A 19,292-nucleotide genomic window follows, 5' to 3' on the forward strand; every position below is an offset into this window, starting at 1 on the left:
GGTCACTGGCTAACCGCAGCTTCCGCCAAGGGATCCTGATTCAGAACAGAGGCAGACATCCTTCCCCTAAACCCATTTACACAACGCTGTGCTCAGCAAGGCCCGTCGTCCACGGCAGCTCCTCTGAAATCATCCGTCACTGACATGACGTGCGAGGTCAGTGCGTCCTTCAGCATTTCACAAACGCTACCACTCACTTCCTTAATTTAACGTGTGCGTATTCTCCAGTGTTTACACCCCTTCCTAATTCAGGGAAGAGGTGCATCCTGCAGGGATGAGACCCCAATATGCCTCAGTTTCTCTTCACAAAGGAGGTAACATACATCTAGAAATCAAGACTGTAAGATCCACTCTTAAATTCCTCCAACTGCTTCCTCTTAGAGATGCTTTCTGCTACATTATTTTCCCAAACAGCTTCGTTAATTCAATAAAGATATGTTAATAGTAATTGCTGTTTAATGGCTGCTTCCTGAGGGTCAGAACTATGCATAGTCACAACCAAGCATGTGCCCAGAGTTGTGGGAAGGGAGGAAGAAATGTCCAGGAGAGGTGGTGACAATGTCACATCAGTAACAGTTTATTTAGGTAAAGTCAAGGGTCTGTGGGGGGAAGAGCTGGCAGGGAAAGGCTTCAGGAGAGTCACAGTCGTGACCCAGCTTCTCAGGCACATCATGGTTCAGGCAGGTGACACGAAGACAGGAGGTCACCCAGGAAGAGAGACAGGAGGAGCAAAGCAGGGAGGGGGAGGCAGCAGACAGGAGGAGTGGGCAAGGGTCTGCACCACGTGGCAGAAGAAAGAAACAGGCCTGCCTAGGAGAGGCAGGACCCCTCACTTCCAACTTCTTGACAAAGATCATCTGCCCCAAGGCACAACCCACTGCGAGAAAACACACGTGCTTTCACGCACGCCTAGAGGAGTGCACACAGATGTGCATACCCAGACTTCGCACATGCACACACACACACATATGCACGCCTACATGCGCACCTACCCACATGTGTGCATGCACATGTCTGTGTGGATGCACAAACATGCACACACGCACACAAGTGTGTACACATCTCCGTGCAAGCACACCCACACACATGACCACGAACATGCATATGCACACCCACATGCCCACATGCATGCATTCATATACATGGGCAGACTTGTTTTGGCACACATATACACATGTGCACACATGCCCATGCACACCTACATACGTACGTGCACCCACCTGCGGCCGTGCACACACACACACACAGTTTCTCTACTGTGGACACCGAGCATCTTGTCATGTCATCTCAATCTCCAGCAGCAGGACGGTGTTCCTCCCCCTGGCCGGGAAGGTGAGGTCTGCTCCCAGCAGATGCTGCTGCTGTCCATGTGAGCAGCTACGTGGGTCCTTCATGGCAGCTTCATGGTTGTGTACAGCTGTGGGACCTCCGCGAGCAGTTCCCAGGTCCAGCTGATTCCCCTTCCAGAGTCAGCACTGAGCTGATATCAGAGGGTTTCCTAAGTGTCTCCAACATACCACCTTATCGTCTTTAAAGAAGCAGTGTCCTGAACACCTTTCACACACACTTCAACAACTCAGGCACTTTTTAAACGCAACACAACACTCCTCACGGGGTTGGGGCCTCTGCAGCGTCTCCTGTCTGAGAGTAACGTAATGAGATCCTCAGAAGGTCAAGCTGGCCGCGCTGGGGCAGGAGATTAGTGCGGGCAGACACAAAGAACAGGCTGAGGTGGTTTCCCTGAAGAGTGGACCTGCTTTAAGAGCTTCAGAAACATCACCCAGAAGTGTGATTTTCCCAATGTGCTTCTTCTGTGTAACCACAGTGCTAATTAAGGCAAGCAGAAATGCTTACCCAATTACTGTAATTACAACATTAATTCACAATGCTTAAGTGCTTTTAATAATCCAAAGTGAGTTCACAGTTAATATCAACTATTTGGTATGCATCATTAGCAAAATGCATTTTTGCAAAATATGCCTTGTCACCACGTTGGCTGTGTCAGGTACACAGAGCCAGCCCCAAACATAATGGGAAGTAAGCTGAATTTGAGAATTTCCTACCTATCTTCCAGCTCTCACCTCGGCCAATGGCAGATTTCCTCTATTCTGGAGCTTCTAGCCCCAAACGCCCAGGACCTTCCTGCTGCTCACGAACTATTTAAACACTCCCGCGCTGCCACATGAGCCTTCTCTCTGGCGCTCTCCCCCCCCCCCCGCCCCAGACATCCACCTGACCCTTCTCCACACCCTTGTTTGGCACCCCCTGGACCTCCAGCATGGTGCGGCCACACCCCCTGAGCACAGAGTGAAAGCAACAGGTGCATCTCCAGGGAAGGGACCTGAGAAGTGGGTCCAGGATGAAGGGGACACTGAGAGAAGGTGTTGGTGTCAGCTCCCCAGAGAAACTGTTTTCAACGGCAGGACCAGCTCGCCTGAAGGAAGGCGATACACAGTGCTGGGCTGTGGGCGGGTGCCTCTCCCTGTAGGGCTCCTCCAGGAATCCCAATCCCAGCACACTCACCTGGAATCTGAGGTCAGAGCACACCACCAACCAAGATTCTTAGCAAAGCGTCCGGGGGAAGCCAATCAGGAGCATGCATCTTCATCATCGATGGAAACCAGTACCTGCCATTTGTTCAGCGTGGGGCACACACTACCAGGAGCCCTGAGTGTGGCGTGGGGACAGCACCGAGAGACCCCGTCTGGAAAGTTTCAGAACTAGCAGACAAGATTCTGACTGAAATAACCACATGGAGACAGAACAGAGCCCCCGGGAGAATCCCAAAGACAAGCACCACAAACGTGGGTGGGCATCTGGAGACCCAGAGTCTCGGACACAGCTGGCGGGGGCACAGACACATGAGACCACCATGCAGGACACTGGCAAACTTCCTGAAGAGTCACACCTACATCTGTGGTCCGGGAACCACCCGAGAGAAATGAAAACATATGTCCACCAAAACACGCCTTACCCACGAGAGCCAAACACTGTTCACGACCCAGGAGTCCTTCCACAGAAGAACGAACAGACAGAAGTGTGGGATGTGCATATTTGTACAAGGGAACACCAACCCAGCAATCATGGGAAACAAAGTACTCATATGTGCGACAACAGGAATAAACCTCACACGTTCAGACGCAGTGGAAGTCTCCAAGCACAGGAAACTACAGAAGACCGGACTCCAGTTTGTTTCCAAGAACACATGCAACTATTCCACGAGAGAGAGGTCAGGAGTCGCCTCTGGGGTGGGTAGGGGACTTCCCAGAAACAGCACAAAGGTTTCTGGGATCTTTTGTCCGCTGTGGGGTGATGGGGACACCATTACCTGCACCTGTTGAAACTCACTGACTGTAACAGTTAATGCCTGTCCATTTTATTGTATGTAAGTTATTGTTATTCCTCCATACAAACGTACGTAAAAAAGAGGAATACTGGATGCCCAGACGGAAGCAAATTTAAGTTCAAGACAGCATCTGCAGACAGAGTTCCTGGCAGTTAGGAAGGCTTCACAGGCAAAGGGATCCCTGACCTGTGCTGTGAAATGGTAAGTAGGTATTTGCCATCAAAAACACTGTGGTCAGGAGGGAATATTTCATATCAGGCAGCTTCAGGGGAAAGGAGGCTGGAGAGAGATGATGGGTCCACAGAGAGTAGGCATCCGAGAGGCTGGAAGGGGGCTGAGCATGGGCAGGGGGCAGGCCAAGGAGTCTGTGCTGTCCTACTGGAGGCTGGGAGCCTCCCGGTGAAGGATTTTAAATAGGAGACATCACAATGGGACCTGTACTGTGAGGCAGTAACGAGAGGTCAGGCCAGCTCAGAGGACAGGAGAACAGTCCTCTTAGACTGGAACAGCCACCAGGGAAAACCGGCCAGAGTCTGAAGTCAGGCAGCAGCTCTGGGCATGAAGAATCCAAGGAAGAGACTGCTCCTTCCACATTTCGTCCTCCCCAGACCCCAGACATCATGTTAAAGATTTCTTAAAGAACACCAGAAGCCAAGACAGAGTCCCATCAGTGGTACAGAAATCTTAAGGATTTCCTGAAAATCAGAGGTCAACAGGGACAGAGGGGAGGCCACGATAAAATCACTCCCAGGAGTGGCCAAGGCGGCAGCAAAGACCCTGGGACGCGAACCAGGAAACACGGAGTCCAGAGACCAGGAGGGTGCCAGGCAACCACAGCCCATCCTCATTGTTGGGGTCTGTGTGCATGCATTCACCTACTTGCCATGGCTCATCCATACCCCACAAGTCAATACACACATCGGGGCTGTTTGCAGAGTGACAAAAAACATGGTCCTCAACGCACTCGATTGCAGCTCAGGTCAAAGAAGACCCGCACTGCCTCTGTTCCAACTCCCGGGCTGTAAACACATCTGTTCATGGCATTTTTTGCATGTATCTCTACTGGTGGTCTCACTGTTCAGAATGCCCCCAGGCCAAGTGCCAGACTGCTGCCCAGTGCTCCTAAGGTCAAGAAGGCTGCAAAGTGCCTCACAGAGATAACATGTGTTAGGGAAGCTCTGTTCAGGTGTGAGTTCCATGGAAACGAATCAGTCACGTGCAGTAAATGACAGGTCTTTAAACACACACACAGACAGGAGGAGGCTGTGTACTGACTGGTTGATGAACATGTTGCAGCCAAAGGCTCACAGGCACCTAACGTGGTGCTTCTCTGGGAGCAGTGGTTCAACGTTCACAGACGCTGAGGTCCAGGGGCCTCACAGAGCCCAGGACCACGAATAACGAGAACCAACTGCGGTGAGACGTTTAAACGAGAAAATGCACTGGGGGTTTCTAAAGCATGGCCGTTCCCCTCCCACGGGTGCTATGCTAGGTCACAGGCGGTGCCAGAGAACCTGAGACAGGAGGCAGTGGAGCGGCCCCACTAGCCACCATCACCCAAGGCAGGGGAAAGAGCCACACCACACCACAAGTCACCGGCACAACATGTACCCTCTCTCAAATCACTACAAATGAATTCTCGTGATTAGAAGCAACTGCGCCTGCCATCAGGCCAGCTGGACTTCGGAAACAAGGACAGACAGATAACTAGAATCATCCCGCTGGGGAAGAAGGGCACCCAACTCAACCAACAGAAAAAGTCACAGAGAAGCAGCCTGCATACAGAAGCATCGTCGTGAGAAGTACCGGGAAACGCTGGCCTGGAAAAGAACTGCGTGGAGATGCACACTAACTGTCATGAAACAGAACGGGCTGAGCATGCGCGTGATCACGGAGGAGCAAGCCAGTGGCTGTAAGACCCCGTTGAGGATTCTACTAGAAAACTGCACAAAATGCAAGGACGGGACAAAGGTTAAAAGACATCGAGAACTATTCCGGGGAGCTCAAGTGTTTCCAATGCGACCTTCGGAAGAAAAACCAGAGGGAACGCAGAGGAAAAAAGAAAGAATAAAAATTCCCCAAAATAAAGGAAAAGCAGCAGCTTGAGCTCGGTGGAGCCCACTGAGCACCCAGCGGCAAGAACAGGAAAGCAGGCCACAGCAGGAGGAAACGCTCACGGGGGCACCCATGTGCGGAACCGGGTGGGGGCGGGGAGGAAACCTGACCTACGAGTCAGGCCTGCGGTCAATAGGACTCCGCTGGTGACGCCACGTACGTGTCAGTGGTTTCCAAGGAGAGTGGTTACAGATTTTGATTCCAATGCTCAGTAAAATTAGATTTTATGTGGGAATAAACATATTTTTAGTCACCAAGGACTCTAAAAGCTTTCCCACTCACAGATGTGAACAAAGAGACTGTTTAGAAGAGACAACAGCAAAGGGAAAATGAATAAAAGCTGAGGAGGAGACATGGCAGAGGAGCCCGTGTGGCAACAGGGGACACACAGCCAACGGACCCACCACATACAGCCGGGACACATCTGCATGGCCGATGCGGCCGGGGGCGGGGAGGAGGGGTGGCCTGGGGGGATCAACCGCGTCCCAGATCCTCGACTGGGACTCTGACAGAAAGGTGCGTGTCACACGTGTCCGATGTGAAGACACGCTGCCTTGTGCAGGGAAACGCAAAGATCTCAATAAAATATCAGCACACTGAGCCCCGCAGCACGTCACAAGACGACACTCCAACTGGGAAATGGATGAATGGTTCAGTATGAGAATAGTTACTACCTCGTTCCAAACGTATTGAAGACGAGACGTCTTCATACAGATGCTGGCTAAGCGCTTGATTAACGTCAACACCATCCCTCATTTCTTATATAATGTGAACATTAAGATTAAAGGGGAATTTATTTCTTTTGTAAAAGATTGTTTACCTTAAGTCCACTAGTGATTATCTTGGTAATTAACACCATGCTACCTGTCCTAAGCCATGCAATAAGACAAAAAAAAGGGGGAGGGGGGGAATATGGAAAGGAAAAATAAAATTTTTATTTATTACAATTACAATTTATCCACTTAGAAGACCCAGGTTGACACCAAATTAGCAACCCTTCAATAAGGAAACAATACAACAGCACAATTTAAAAACTTGGAAAAGAATATGAAAATGTGACTTATTTATTAAATGATACCAACGCATCCTACAAATAAAAGCTTCCTATATGCAACCTCCCTAGTCGTCTTGGAAATTTAATGAGAACGATGGTACAATGACTCCATCAGAGTGCTACAATCTGAGTTGGTAAATGTGATGTCTGTCAAAGTCATATATGAATACTCACTGACTCAGCAATTCCACACGATGAGCAATTGCGCATATTCAAAAAGACGAGTATGCAACAAAGATTATCACAGCAATGCTTGCTCTAGGAAGAAAACCACCTAACCTGTGTGCGCAGCAACAGGGGAACGGTTACCCAGACGACGACGCATCCACTGTGAAACATGGGACACACGCAATACAGTGAACTAAGCAACTGAGCAACATGGTAACTATGCAATTCCTGACCCCAAACTGGAGTCTCTGCAAAAGGGAGACACGACATAAAACACACTACCGGGTCAACAGACAATATAGGGAGTATGGAAGGTACAAGAGATAAACACATTGCATCGGTGTTAGGTTTACGGGTGATGAAGCACTGGGCCCAGGGAATGAATACCCACGTTCATAGGAATACGCACAGCAGAACACAGAGGTGAAGAGCACAGGCCCATGCAAGGTGCTCCATGTGGGTCATGGGAACGTACCGTGTGCACATGTGTGCAAAGGGGGAGGGAGTGCAAGTGTGAGCTCAGGTGATAAAACAAACAGAGTGAAACAGCAACGACAGGTGAATATACACACGACTTTTCTTTTCTTGAAACTTGCCAAAAGTCTGAAGTTATTCCCAAAAAGGTTATTTTTAAAAGAAATGCAGATTTTTATACACATACATTAAAATACAAAGATCTATGTGGCTCATTCAGTGAAAAAACTAGCTGCAGAACTCTTTGTAGCCTGATCTCAATTATGTTAGAAATGTACACAGGGGCACTTGAGTATATATTCACGATAAACACATTTATCCATATAAATGCACAGAAACACCAAAGTCTCATACACAGGTATAGCCAGGGAGGATAAGGATTTTGAGGGTTAAAATTCTGCATTCAACTATGAATTATCTGCAACACTCTAAATCTTTTAAAAACACGTTTCTTGTTTACATTGTTTTTACTTGGGTATACCAGCAGGAAGGGAGGACAGGCCAACATTTCCAGGGAAAGTCATCAATCTCGAATTCTCCGAGCTTCTCAGTATGGGGAATCAGCGGGCAGTCCCACAAGTCATGGGAAGCATCCGTCACTCAGAAAACATGACAAAATACCAGCAGTGGTTACATGTGGGTGGTGGGGTTACAATCCATCACTACCTTCTTCGTTTTGCTTTTCAGTACTCCTCAAGCTTTCTACAATGTGCTTGTTATTATCCTCAAACTTGGGAAAATTATATAAATAATGTTTACTTTACATATTTAAAAACCCAGGGTTAACAATAACATGGAATGGTTGGAGAATGTGTGTCCAATGACAGGGAAGAAGTGGGGAAAGTCACTGTTTTGTTTCCCAGACGGAAACAGAGACATGGGGAAAGAAACAGCTTCCTGCCAGCGCTGACCGAATGTATTTCCTTGCAACAGAAAGGCCCTTCTCAGTTTGGTGTGGGGATGACCCATGCACAGCTCCTCAGTGGAAAACGAGGAGCAGCTCTATGTGACTCTGTCTGCAGACCATGATCTGCGACCACGCTGGACCACGCACCTGGAACGCCCTCATTCTAGAGAGACCCACGACCGCACCCGTGGGCCACATCTGCAGCCACTGGACCACTCACCCGGGACATGCTCATTCTAGAGAGACCCACAGCAACATTCACGGGCCACATCTGCAGCCACATGACCACCCACATCCAGGCAGGGTCTGAGTGCGGTTCACCTCTCACGCCACAGAACAACTTACTCCCAAAGGGCTGGAATGCAGCAGTGACAATGTGTATCTGATCAATGACGTGGTCTGTCCCACTCTGGGGGATATCTAAAATGCCACCAGTGTGTTCCTGAAAACACAGTGAGAACTACCCTCTTGAAGATGTAACCTTCTGCCACCGAAAGCCAGCTTCTGCGTGAGAGACTGTTCAGAGAATAAAAGGCAAACTACAGATGGGGACTCTCTGCAGTTACGTATCTGACAAGGTTTTATGTGTCCAGGACATATAAAGAACTCCGGAAGCTCACCAGGAAGAAAGCAAACCTCCCACGCTTGAAATGTGGGGAAAAACTAGAACAGTCGCTTCACCCAGGAAGATAAATGGGAGAAGAAGGTCTGTGTGCACCTGCTCTGCTTTAACAGACCAGGGCCCTGTGTCACTGGTCCACAGACACAGAACTGACTGTGCTCATTCCCTGAGGCTCACAAGCGTTTCACAGTGAAGCCACACTGAAAACAGGAAAACTAGGGGAGGGGCACCTGGGGGGCTCAGGCGGTGGATCGACCAACTTGGGCTCAGGTCGTGACCTCACAGTTCATGAGCTCGAGCCCCACAGTGGACTCTGTGCTGACAGTGCAGAGCCTAGTTGGGATCCTCTCTCTCTCTCAAAGAAAATAAATAAACTTTAAAAGAAAAAAATAAAGGGGTGTCTGGGTGGCTCAGTTGGTTGAGCATCTGACTTTGGCTCAGGTTACGATCTCACAGTTCACGGGTTCAAGTCCCGCGTTGGGCTCTGTGCTGACAGCTCAGAGCCTGGAGCCTGCTTCGGATTCTGTGTCTCCCTCTCTCTGTCCCTCCCCTGCTCATGCTCTGTTTCTCTCAAAATAAATAAACATCAAAAAAAAATTTTAAAGGCTTCTTATTGAAATACTGCTAGAAGTAAAGGAAGGATGCCTGATTCGAGGATAATATAGCTTCTGCTCCCTGGTGGCACCTTCAGGTCTCGCTGTCCGCTCATGCACTCCATGCCGTCGGAGCCTTGTCCTCGGCTGAGATACTTCACCTGGTAACATCGGGTTTATCAAAGGTGTAGGTGACATGTACACAACTTGAATCTCCTCCATAAGACACAAGTGTGCCCGCGAGTCCCCCACACAACACTATCGGGAACAGTGTGGGACCAGCAAACCGGACCCAAGGGGCTGGGACACCACTCACCTGAAGACTGGCCCCCAACACCCCAGAAACAGCCATTTCTCTACAGGACAACAACAAAAGCTGCCATGGGAAAGATGTACAGTTGGATTCGAGAACTGAGGTGGCGGGGGGGGGGGGGGGGGGGGGGACACAAAAACCTCAGATCTGCCCAAGTACAAGTACAATGCACTTCATCACCAGTGACCGCGCTTCTAACCAGACGTCACCCTACTGATAGAGATGTAGTCACTGTGAAGTACGTGGCGTGACGTCTAATACGATCCATTTATACAGAGGGGCAGGCAGACCCTGACATCATCTCCTCGAATGAACATGTCACTCCATACGCACCATCCAAAATTCTGAACCAGCACATTCCTGGGTTTCGAGGTGATGATCTCTGGGTTTCACCAGAGCTGAGTGGCTATGGCACCCAATCGGGCTGATTTCGGTCAGTAAGACTCAAAGCAGACAGCCCCCACCTCACCTCACGAGGCCCCCTAGCTTCACAAGCTGCCCGGGATGCCCAGGGAGCCACTGCAAACCCAGGCTTCGCGTGCAGACCCCACCCTGGCACGTTGGCCCCGAGGATGTTCTTGTGAAAACTCGCTCCTGTGGCAGAAATTCTCATGCAGGCTGTCAGCCCCGTCTTGGTCGGCCTGGGCTCCTATGACCAATTTCTCACTGCTCTGGAGGCTGGGGCCCAAGATCCCAGTGCTGGGGAGGGCCTCTTCCTGGCGTGCCGATGGCTGCCTGCTGGCTGTACCTGCCTCTTCCTACAAAAGCACTGATCCCATTGTGGGGCCCAAACCTCATGACCTCATCTAACCTTAATTATGACCCAATGGCACCACCTCCAAATTGTATCTAGCTGGGGTTAGGGTTAGAATTTTGTAGGAAAACAAACATTTGATCCATAGTGAGTCCCCTGATAAAATCATCTACAATATTAGGACAGAGCCATCTGGCAAGACAGGGCCTAGGGCACAGAGCAGCCAGGTGGGGCCGACCCACGGAAGAACACAGGCCGATCGGACCCCACACTGCGCCGGCTCCCAGCTCCTGCAAACCAGCCCCTGGTGCCAGGTTCACCCAAATGAGGGGATTCGAAGCAGGTGGAGCAGTGTCTGTGAGCAATTCCCACCCTGAATCTGAGCCGGTTCCAGCTGAACGGCCACTTAACGACCCGCCCCACTCTGCCTTCGAATAAGCACAAACCTGAAGAAAGGGTTTTGGTTTTTCTTTTTTTTTTTTTTTTTTCAATTTTTTTTTAATGTTTATTTATATCTGAGACAGAGAGAGACAGAGCATGAGGGAGGGAGGGAGGGACAGAGAGAGAGGGAGACACAGAATCAGAAGCAGGCTCCAGGCTCTGAGCTGTCAGCACAGAGCCCAATGCAGGACTCGAACTCACGGACCACAAGATCATGACCTGAGCCGAAGTCGGACGCTCAACCGACTAAGCCACCCAGGCGCCCCGAGGAGGTGTTATCTTTGAAAGAGAGAGAAGAAAAAGAATTTGTCTTTCTTTCTTAAAAACTACAAGTGTGTTGTCTTACAGCTCTGAAGGTCCCAAGTGGAAAACCAGTCCCACCGGACTACAGTGCCTGTGGGGCTGGCTCCTCCCGGAGGCTACAAGGAGAAATATTTTCAGGACTCTTCCTCAGCTTGACGTGGGCACGGCTCATTAGTGGTTGGTGACGGGCACTTGCACGGGGTTCCCACCAGTCTCAGAACGTAACTACTGCCACGGCACAGAAGGAAAGAAGACACACGCACCCATCAGGACTCTGGTGTGCTCGCGGATCCTGCAGAGATCTGAACACAGGCAATGCAGAAGACAGTTTATCTAAAATCTTCAAAGGAAGAACCCACTCGTACAGACGGGGTAAAAACTCTATCAGGCGGGAACAGAAAGCAGCAAGTGAGATGTGATTTGTGAAAAAAAAAAACAAAACGTGAGCCAATGAGATCAAAGAACCTGTTTATCTAAAATAATATCCAAGTTCTATAGCTCCTTTGATAACAAGAAAAAAGGAACAGAAAGAAAGGAAAGGAAAAAACTAACGAGAAAGGCACTGTTTATGCTTATGATCTGACAAAGAGATCCCCAAAACATGCTGTCCACCCTCTGCTGCAGGCAGCTCCGGGGCAGAGGTGGGGGGACAGGGCTGCATGCACACCTGCCGGTCACTGGCTCTCCCTGACGAAGCCATATCTCACTGGCCTCACAGAGACGGTGTTGAGAAAATTAAGATGAGTTTTATGATTTTTTTCAACATCAATTTTTTAAGAGCATAAGCTAAGCAATCATCCACTTGAAATGAGCTGATCCCACGGAAACGCTCTTTCTCACGCATTTCTGATGCCTCGATGTCAACCCACAGCTGCTCCTCAGAACCCCTCGCGCGGTCTGTGCAGTAACACCCCCGTTTTCTGAGAATTGGTGGTTTGTGTGTGTCTCCCTTTCATGAATGGCACACACATCAGGGATCACATCCACCTCGCAGGGCCTTAGAGTCAGGTCAATGTGCCCGGAAAGCGCCCCACGTGTGCAGCTGCCGTAAGGTACATCCACATCTGGGCTGGAAGACAAAGCTTTGGACCCTGTCACAGTTTCCAAATCCTATGCTAACCCTTCTACAGTTCTTTCAAGAATCACAGCGTGGGGTTCAGCCCAGGAAAATACACCCACGAGCAATGGCACGCTGGTGACTCAGCTCAGAAGGTGGGGGGCTTGATCCATGGCACCCCCATGCCACTCAGCCCACCTGACAGCACAGTGAAGGCGACAGGCTGCAATAAGCGAGACAGAGATCTACGAGAGAAACAACACCCCACCACTGAGCGAGGGAGAGCCACGCGTCTCTCACGCAGGCGTGGCCGAAGCTGGGGAAGGAGGGAGGCAGCGAGCTCACTGCACGGCCGGCGGTGCAGGTGCACTTTGCAGACAAGCAAAGCGGACCCGCTGCCTGCAAAAGCTCCGGCTCCAAGCCGCATCAGTCCTCGGTTGGGTCAGTCTTCGCTGAGCCAGGAAAGGCAGCGAAGCCCATGCAGAAAGGGGAACGTAGCAGGAAAAGACCCGAGGTGAGTGCAGGAGGGGTCTGGGCAGCGGGACAACGGGGGAGGGCCCACCTGGCACAGAAAGAGAGCGCATCTGCCTTTCAGCTGAGGAACACCGAGACCATGCGGGGCCCCGAAGACGGCACACAGGACCCACATTGAACAAACACACTCGGCCTCCCTTCGTCTCCTTGGTACGTCACGTTCCCCAAATAAAGTACGTTGTACGCGGGCGGTCAGCTGTACCCTCCCCATGCCGGGTGTCACAGTGCCGTAATCAGAGATGCAAGGTGGACAGACGGCTCTGGCCCCCAGAGCTATTCATCCACCGGTCTCCCATAGGGTTCAAGATGGCCGTCACACGTACGTGTACTCGTACGCGCGGCGGGACTACCATCACACGTACACGTGGCAGGACGACCATCACACGTGCATGTACGCACGGCGGGACAACGACCACACACACGTACATGTGCAAGACGACCATCACACACGTATACATAGGCGCGGCGGGACAACTATCACACACATACACGTACGCACGCGGGACGACCATTACACACGTACACGGATGCACGGCGGGACGACCATCAATCACACATACATGTAAGCACAGCAGGACAACGCATCACACGTATGCGCGGCGGAATGATGCACCTACCTGTGGCAGGACGACTATTATACGGTACACCCATGTGCAGTAAGGCGACCATTATATACGTACACCCATGTGCAGTGACACCTTGAATCTTTGTCTATAAGTCTAGTGGCACATGACATAATATCTTGTATAATTTACATGGAAATTTTAAGATAAAACTTTTACATCATCCCCCTCACATGTATCAACAGGAATATAAACGCCACACCAATTGTACGCCAACCATCATCCATCGGAAAACATATGAACAAGTTCATCTTAAAGGCTTAAAATATTACATTTTGCATTTTTGTCCTTAAATTCTTATTTCCATTCTACCTTCCCCCACAGAATTGTATCCTACTGTAAAGCATGTTTAGGTTTAAAAGACTTCTCTCTTGGGGCACCCGGGCAGCACCATCAGTTAAGCATCCAACTCTTGATTTTGGCTCAGGTCATGATCTCATGGTTCATGGGTTCAAGCCCCTCATTGGGCTCTGCGCTGACAGCTCAGAGCCTGCTTGGAATTCTCTCCCTCCCTCTCCCTCTGCCCCTCCCTCATGCTCTCTAGCTCTCTCACAATAGATAAATAAAGCTTTTAAAAATAAATAAATACAAGATTTCTTTCTTGGGTGCCTGGGTGGCTCAGTTGGTTAAGCATCCAACTCTTGCTCTCAGCTCAGGTTATGATCTCAAGGTAGTGAGTTCAAGTCATGCTGGGCTCTGTGCTAGGTGTAAAGGGTGCTTAAAAAAAAAAGACTTCTGTGTGTACACACACACACATTCATGTGCTTATATACTTGTATGTACGTAAAATCATAAATGTAATTTTTAATTTTCTGTGGTATAGATTCTAAATGATTAAAAATTCTATTTGACCAAATTATCATTACTCTTAGAGGTACATAACGGAGCCTAAAATATAAATACACTAAAATTTTTGTTAAGTATTAAATATTAAAATTCAATTGGAAATACATCTTTTAGTGAGATGGATAGAGATTTTTCACAATCCTTAACGTGTCCATGGGTTAATATTACTTGCTAGTGAAGAAGACAGCTGAGTGCCAATGACCTTTTACTGCTATAAGCACTGAGAAACTTAGATTACATTTTAAGTGGATGATGAAGTAGCATCTTGTTATGGCAACAACTCTCAACTGTTTTACCTCCTTCAGAAAGCAGTATCTGTCACCAAAAAGTATTAATTGTCTTATTTCAGTTGTGTTGAAAGCAAGAAATTGGCAACCAAAAATTTTAGCTATTCATTACAGCCATCAACTTCCTCAACAGCAAGTCCCACACAAGTACTGCCCTTTTCTCTTCGAGCCGCTTCTCACCTGTGCAATGCACCTCGGGAAGACTCACGATGGGGCCGCATATGCACACATGCATTTTATAAAGTGAAGGAAGGGGGGCAGGAGAACAGAGGGGAAAGATGTAAAAACACAACTCAGACACTTTCTCGGAATAATATGTCTTAGGTGGGGCGCTCAGTAGGTTAAGTGTCCAACTTCAGCTCAGGTCATGATCTCACAGTCCGTGAGTTCAAGCCCCGTATCGGGCTCTGTGCCCACAGCTCACAGCCTGGAGCCTGCTTCGGATTCTGTGTCTCCTTCTCTCTCTGCCCCTCCCCTGCTCACACTCTCTCTCAAAAATAAAATAAAAACATTAAAAAGAAAAGAATAACATGCCTTAGGAAAAAGCACACGTGAAACCTAAGATCAGGGAATTAATCTCCTAAAAACTATCTTGTATCACATACTCCAGAAATGGTCTTGATGCTCTAGAAGAGTAAGCACTGTGCTTTGAAGATTCATATTTAGATAAAGCAATAAAACAGAGTCCCTGTCATATTCAAGATATCAAGAAACTGTATCTCTTTTATACCCAGCTTTTTAAACTCAGAAAATGACCATATTCTCCCATGTCCACAAGATCGTGACATTACTTTCAAATTTTAAAAACAAAGACTAAACCAAGATAGAGAAAGGAAACATCAACACACATTTTAATTCCTTTACCAGTGTTCTCTCTGAATGAAACAAGGGCTCAAGGGCATAGTGTGGAGACAAACCATATTCTACACTGCCTCTGAACAACTGAAAGTGCTGGATTATAACAATCCTCACGGCCGCTGCAGAAGCACATTGATTAATATTTGGGGTATTTCAGGAGGAAGTTATAGAAAACATCTGCAAGCAAGCAGTGTTAGGACCCGCCTCCGTCAAAGGATTCTGTCACTGTTAAATTATGTCCTAGAAAAAGCGGACTCTTAGTCCACAGTCACTCCAGTGAACTGTGTGCAGCTTTACTTAATCATGGAAAACCGGAGAACCTCCCCGATTGTTACAGGCATCACGCTGTGCTCATGCTACTCTCTGGAATAAGGTAGCGGAGCCCATCACAATCTCTGTCGCTGAAGCATGCACTGGGATGTTTGGGGCGCGCACCTCATCTCTGGTCATCTGAGAGCTGACCTCACAGTGAAAGCTAGAGAGGCTCCAGAGTGTCCTTGAGGAGGACTATATCCAAGACATATTCTTAAAAGAGTCAAGGGAAGCATGTGACTGGCAGACAATAAATCCTCATGAGTTAATACACTGTAAGCAGCACAAATAAGTCAGAAGCCATGGGCTAAGAAAAACAGTTGAGAAAATTACTGCCCCAGAGGAGCTCAATTACCTGGGGATAGAAGCCACAACTTCAGGGGCTCCTGGATGCCTCAGTTGGTTAACTTTCTGACTCTTGATATTGGCTCGGGTCATGATCTCAAGGTTGTGTGAATAAGCCCCGCATCAGAATCCCTGCTTGCGATTCTCCCTCCTCTTTCTCTGATCCTCCCCCACTCGTGTGTGTGTGTGTGTGTGTGTGTGTGTGTGTGCGCGCGCGCGCGCACTAGCTCTCTCTCTCTCTCTCTCAAAATAAATAAACATTAAAAAAAGGAACCACAACTTCAGTGTGCTGACATGTATTGAAGTTTCCATAATAATTTAACCCAAATTTCTCAATTCTATCAAGAAGAATTAAACTGTTTTATTGGGCATTAAAATTAAGTGGTGCAAGGAGATTAAGAACTAAGGATGCTTAGCTTTAAAATATTAATTCACATGAAATAACACAAAGTCTCTTAAATTACAGTATTTAGGTATCCATACATAATTGAAAGTCTGATGAGACAGAATATTTATGATTTGTCATCAGTTTCAGAGACAGTGTGGGACTTGCACAGTTTCAAAGGAGAATCTAAGCTAAGTCTATCCATGTATCAGCACTTATTACAAGTTATTTATGGTATTCCACAGAAATGAGCAGAAACCAGTGTATCCCATCTTTTGAATGACAGTGACATTATCTCCTAAATGCATTCAACTTTTTAACAAAAGAAACAAAAATTACAGCACAAAATTTGGGTTAAGTAATTGCTGCTGCAGAGAACCCTAACACATCAAGAAGAAAGGTCTAGTTCCCATAGCAACAATCACACAAGACTTTAGACCAATTCCATACCTACCATTCTGTGGCTCTAGAAAGGAATTTAATTCCTTACCATGTCATTGAAGTGTTCAGCCAAAACACTGTGTCCCATTGAATTCCTTTTTCCCTTTTGTGCTAACGATCTTAGAACCCATTAGCACCTTCATTTTCTGTCATTCACAGTATCAATGTGGTACTTTGGCAACACTCCATTTTTAAGAGGGCTGTAAACACTAAAAATATTAATTACAGAACTTAATCACTGTTGTAGTGAGTCTCAAATGTTTTCATATCTTCATTCATTGTTTGCATTCTTAAGCTATTTAACACACACACACACACACAAAATCCCTGAGGTAATATTAATTATTTTCTTGGATGTTCTTTACTCTCCTGTGAGTATCATTCAAACCGGTTTATTACCTAGACCCAAGAAATAATTACAAAATATGTTAACAGCATTTAAACAATGGAGAAAATATAAGCAAAAATTCTGAACACAGAATTTTAATATCTAATTAATTTAATGCATTTATAAATTTGACACTATTAGGTGTACTGTGCCCAGCAATATATTACTTATTAATAATAAAGTATTACTACAAAAAAAAGACTAGTAGAAATCCTTAAGAGATACATGATTTACTTTTATTTAAATAAGGACTGCACAATAAGTTAAAAAAATTGTGCATGCATTCATTCTTATGGGCTGAAACAAGGCTAAAAAAATGTTTTAAAAATCACGAGTCAAGGGGCGCCTGGGTGGCGCAGTCGGTTAAGCGTCCGACTTCAGCCAGGTCACGATCTCGCGGTCCGTGAGTTCGAGCCCCGCGTCAGGCTCTGGGCTGATGGCTCGGAGCCTGGAGCCTGTTTCCAATTCTGTGTCTCCCTCTCTCTCTGCCCCTCCCCCGTTCATGCTCTGTCTCTCTCTGTCCCAAAAATAAATAAAAAACGTTGAAAAAAAAAAAAAAAAAATCACGAGTCACTACACAGCTGCATGGAGAGAACTCTAATTTCTCCCCAAAGGCGAGTTTCCTCACACAAAGTTTAATACCAGTGAACTGACCTTGGTATACGCTGGGGGTCTCCTCTGCTACAGGAGCGACGCCTTCTGGGTCTGAGAACAAGGTGTGATATTGTGACAGAATAAGAAATACTTGCTTCCCAGCACCAGAGCTCCCAGATCCTTTGGGATTCCTGACTGATGGGGCGAGAGGGGCATCTGTTGTTATGCCTACAAACCCCTTTCAACCGCACCAGAGTTTATGCCACGGAGGTGACCAGTTGCAGGGAGGCTCAGGCTGCCAGAGAAACCTACCAGGGGACTAGAGACTGGGAACATTCAGCTCCACCCCCACTTCAGAGGATGAGAGGGGGAGGTGGGGATCCAGCCCACAACCAATGGCTACTGATTTAATCACAACATAAACCCTCCAGAAAAACCCTAACAGAACCTCCGGGAAAACTGCCACCTAAGGGGTTTGGAGAGCTTTGTGGCTGGTACACACACAGTGCTAGGCGAAAGTGCGCCCACCAGGAGAGGGTGTGGCAGCTCTCCCTCCACCCTCCTTGCCCCTGCGCCCCCTCCACCTGGGGGCTCCTGAGCTGTAGCCTTTATAATAAACCACAAAGGTGAGTGCCTTCTTGATTTCGTGAGCCATTGCAGCAAACTGTGGAGGGTCCTGGGAACCCGAATTTGTAGCGGGTCACTCAGGAGTACAGGGGATAATGTGTGTGTGGGGGGGGGGGGGGGGAGGACCCTATGGGCTGAGCCCTCAACCTGAGGGCCTGTGCTAACCCCAGCAGCTGGTGTCAGAACTGGACTGAACCGGAGGACATCCACTGCGTGTCCAGAAACTTGGGGGAAGTGCCTGGTGCTGGAAACCCCTGCATATTTGGTGTCAGAAATGCTGTCGGAGACAAACAAGGACACAGAGGAAGAAAAGTAACCGCGGTAGAAACATCTCTGGCTGCTAGTGAAGGTTTGCAGACGGTTGTACGGCCCAGGATGGCAGAGGTAAGATTCTGGAAACCAATGACCACAATCACAACCGGCTCGTTAAAACAGCAGATCTATCAAAATACATAATGTGTATTCACCTTCACCCATTATATCCGGAGATATTCATGGCTGTGCTGCTGCAACACCAACGAACCAGAAACTCCCTGAACAGTGTGTGTTAACAGCCAAAGAAAGCAGTGCCTTGCACGGTCTGGACTCTCGTACTGTGCAGCCACTAAAAGGAGAAAGAAGATCCACGTGTACATACGTAGAAACCCCGGCCATGTATATGGAAAAGTGAGCGAAGTTACTCGCAGGACACATAGTCTCATCTACGTTGCAAAAGCCATTTGTAGGTAAGGAACCAGGTCCAGAACTGCTTCCCAGTACGGTCCCCAGTAACCCCGTGCTTCCTGGGCCGCTGGGGTGAGCTTAGTCCAAATGAGACGGGATGCAGTGGAAATCGTGTCGGATTTTACAGCCTCAGGAGAAAAGAACATGTAAGATACTTTAATGATTTTATAAGAATTCTAAAA

The 19,292-nt window shown here is 48.0% G+C and overlaps 1 protein-coding gene across 5 annotated transcripts in view; it reads right to left on the reverse strand.

Moving 5' to 3' along the window:
- The window catches only part of DLGAP2 (DLG associated protein 2), a 777,915-nt gene that overhangs the window by 697,125 nt on the left and 61,498 nt on the right, over positions 1–19,292 (reverse strand). The gene's annotated exons all lie outside the window — the stretch shown is intronic.

Source organism: Panthera onca, chromosome B1 (genome assembly GCF_046562875.1).
Source record: "Panthera onca isolate mPanOnc1 chromosome B1, mPanOnc1 haplotype 2, whole genome shotgun sequence".
Classification (NCBI taxonomy): Eukaryota; Metazoa; Chordata; class Mammalia; order Carnivora; family Felidae; genus Panthera; species Panthera onca.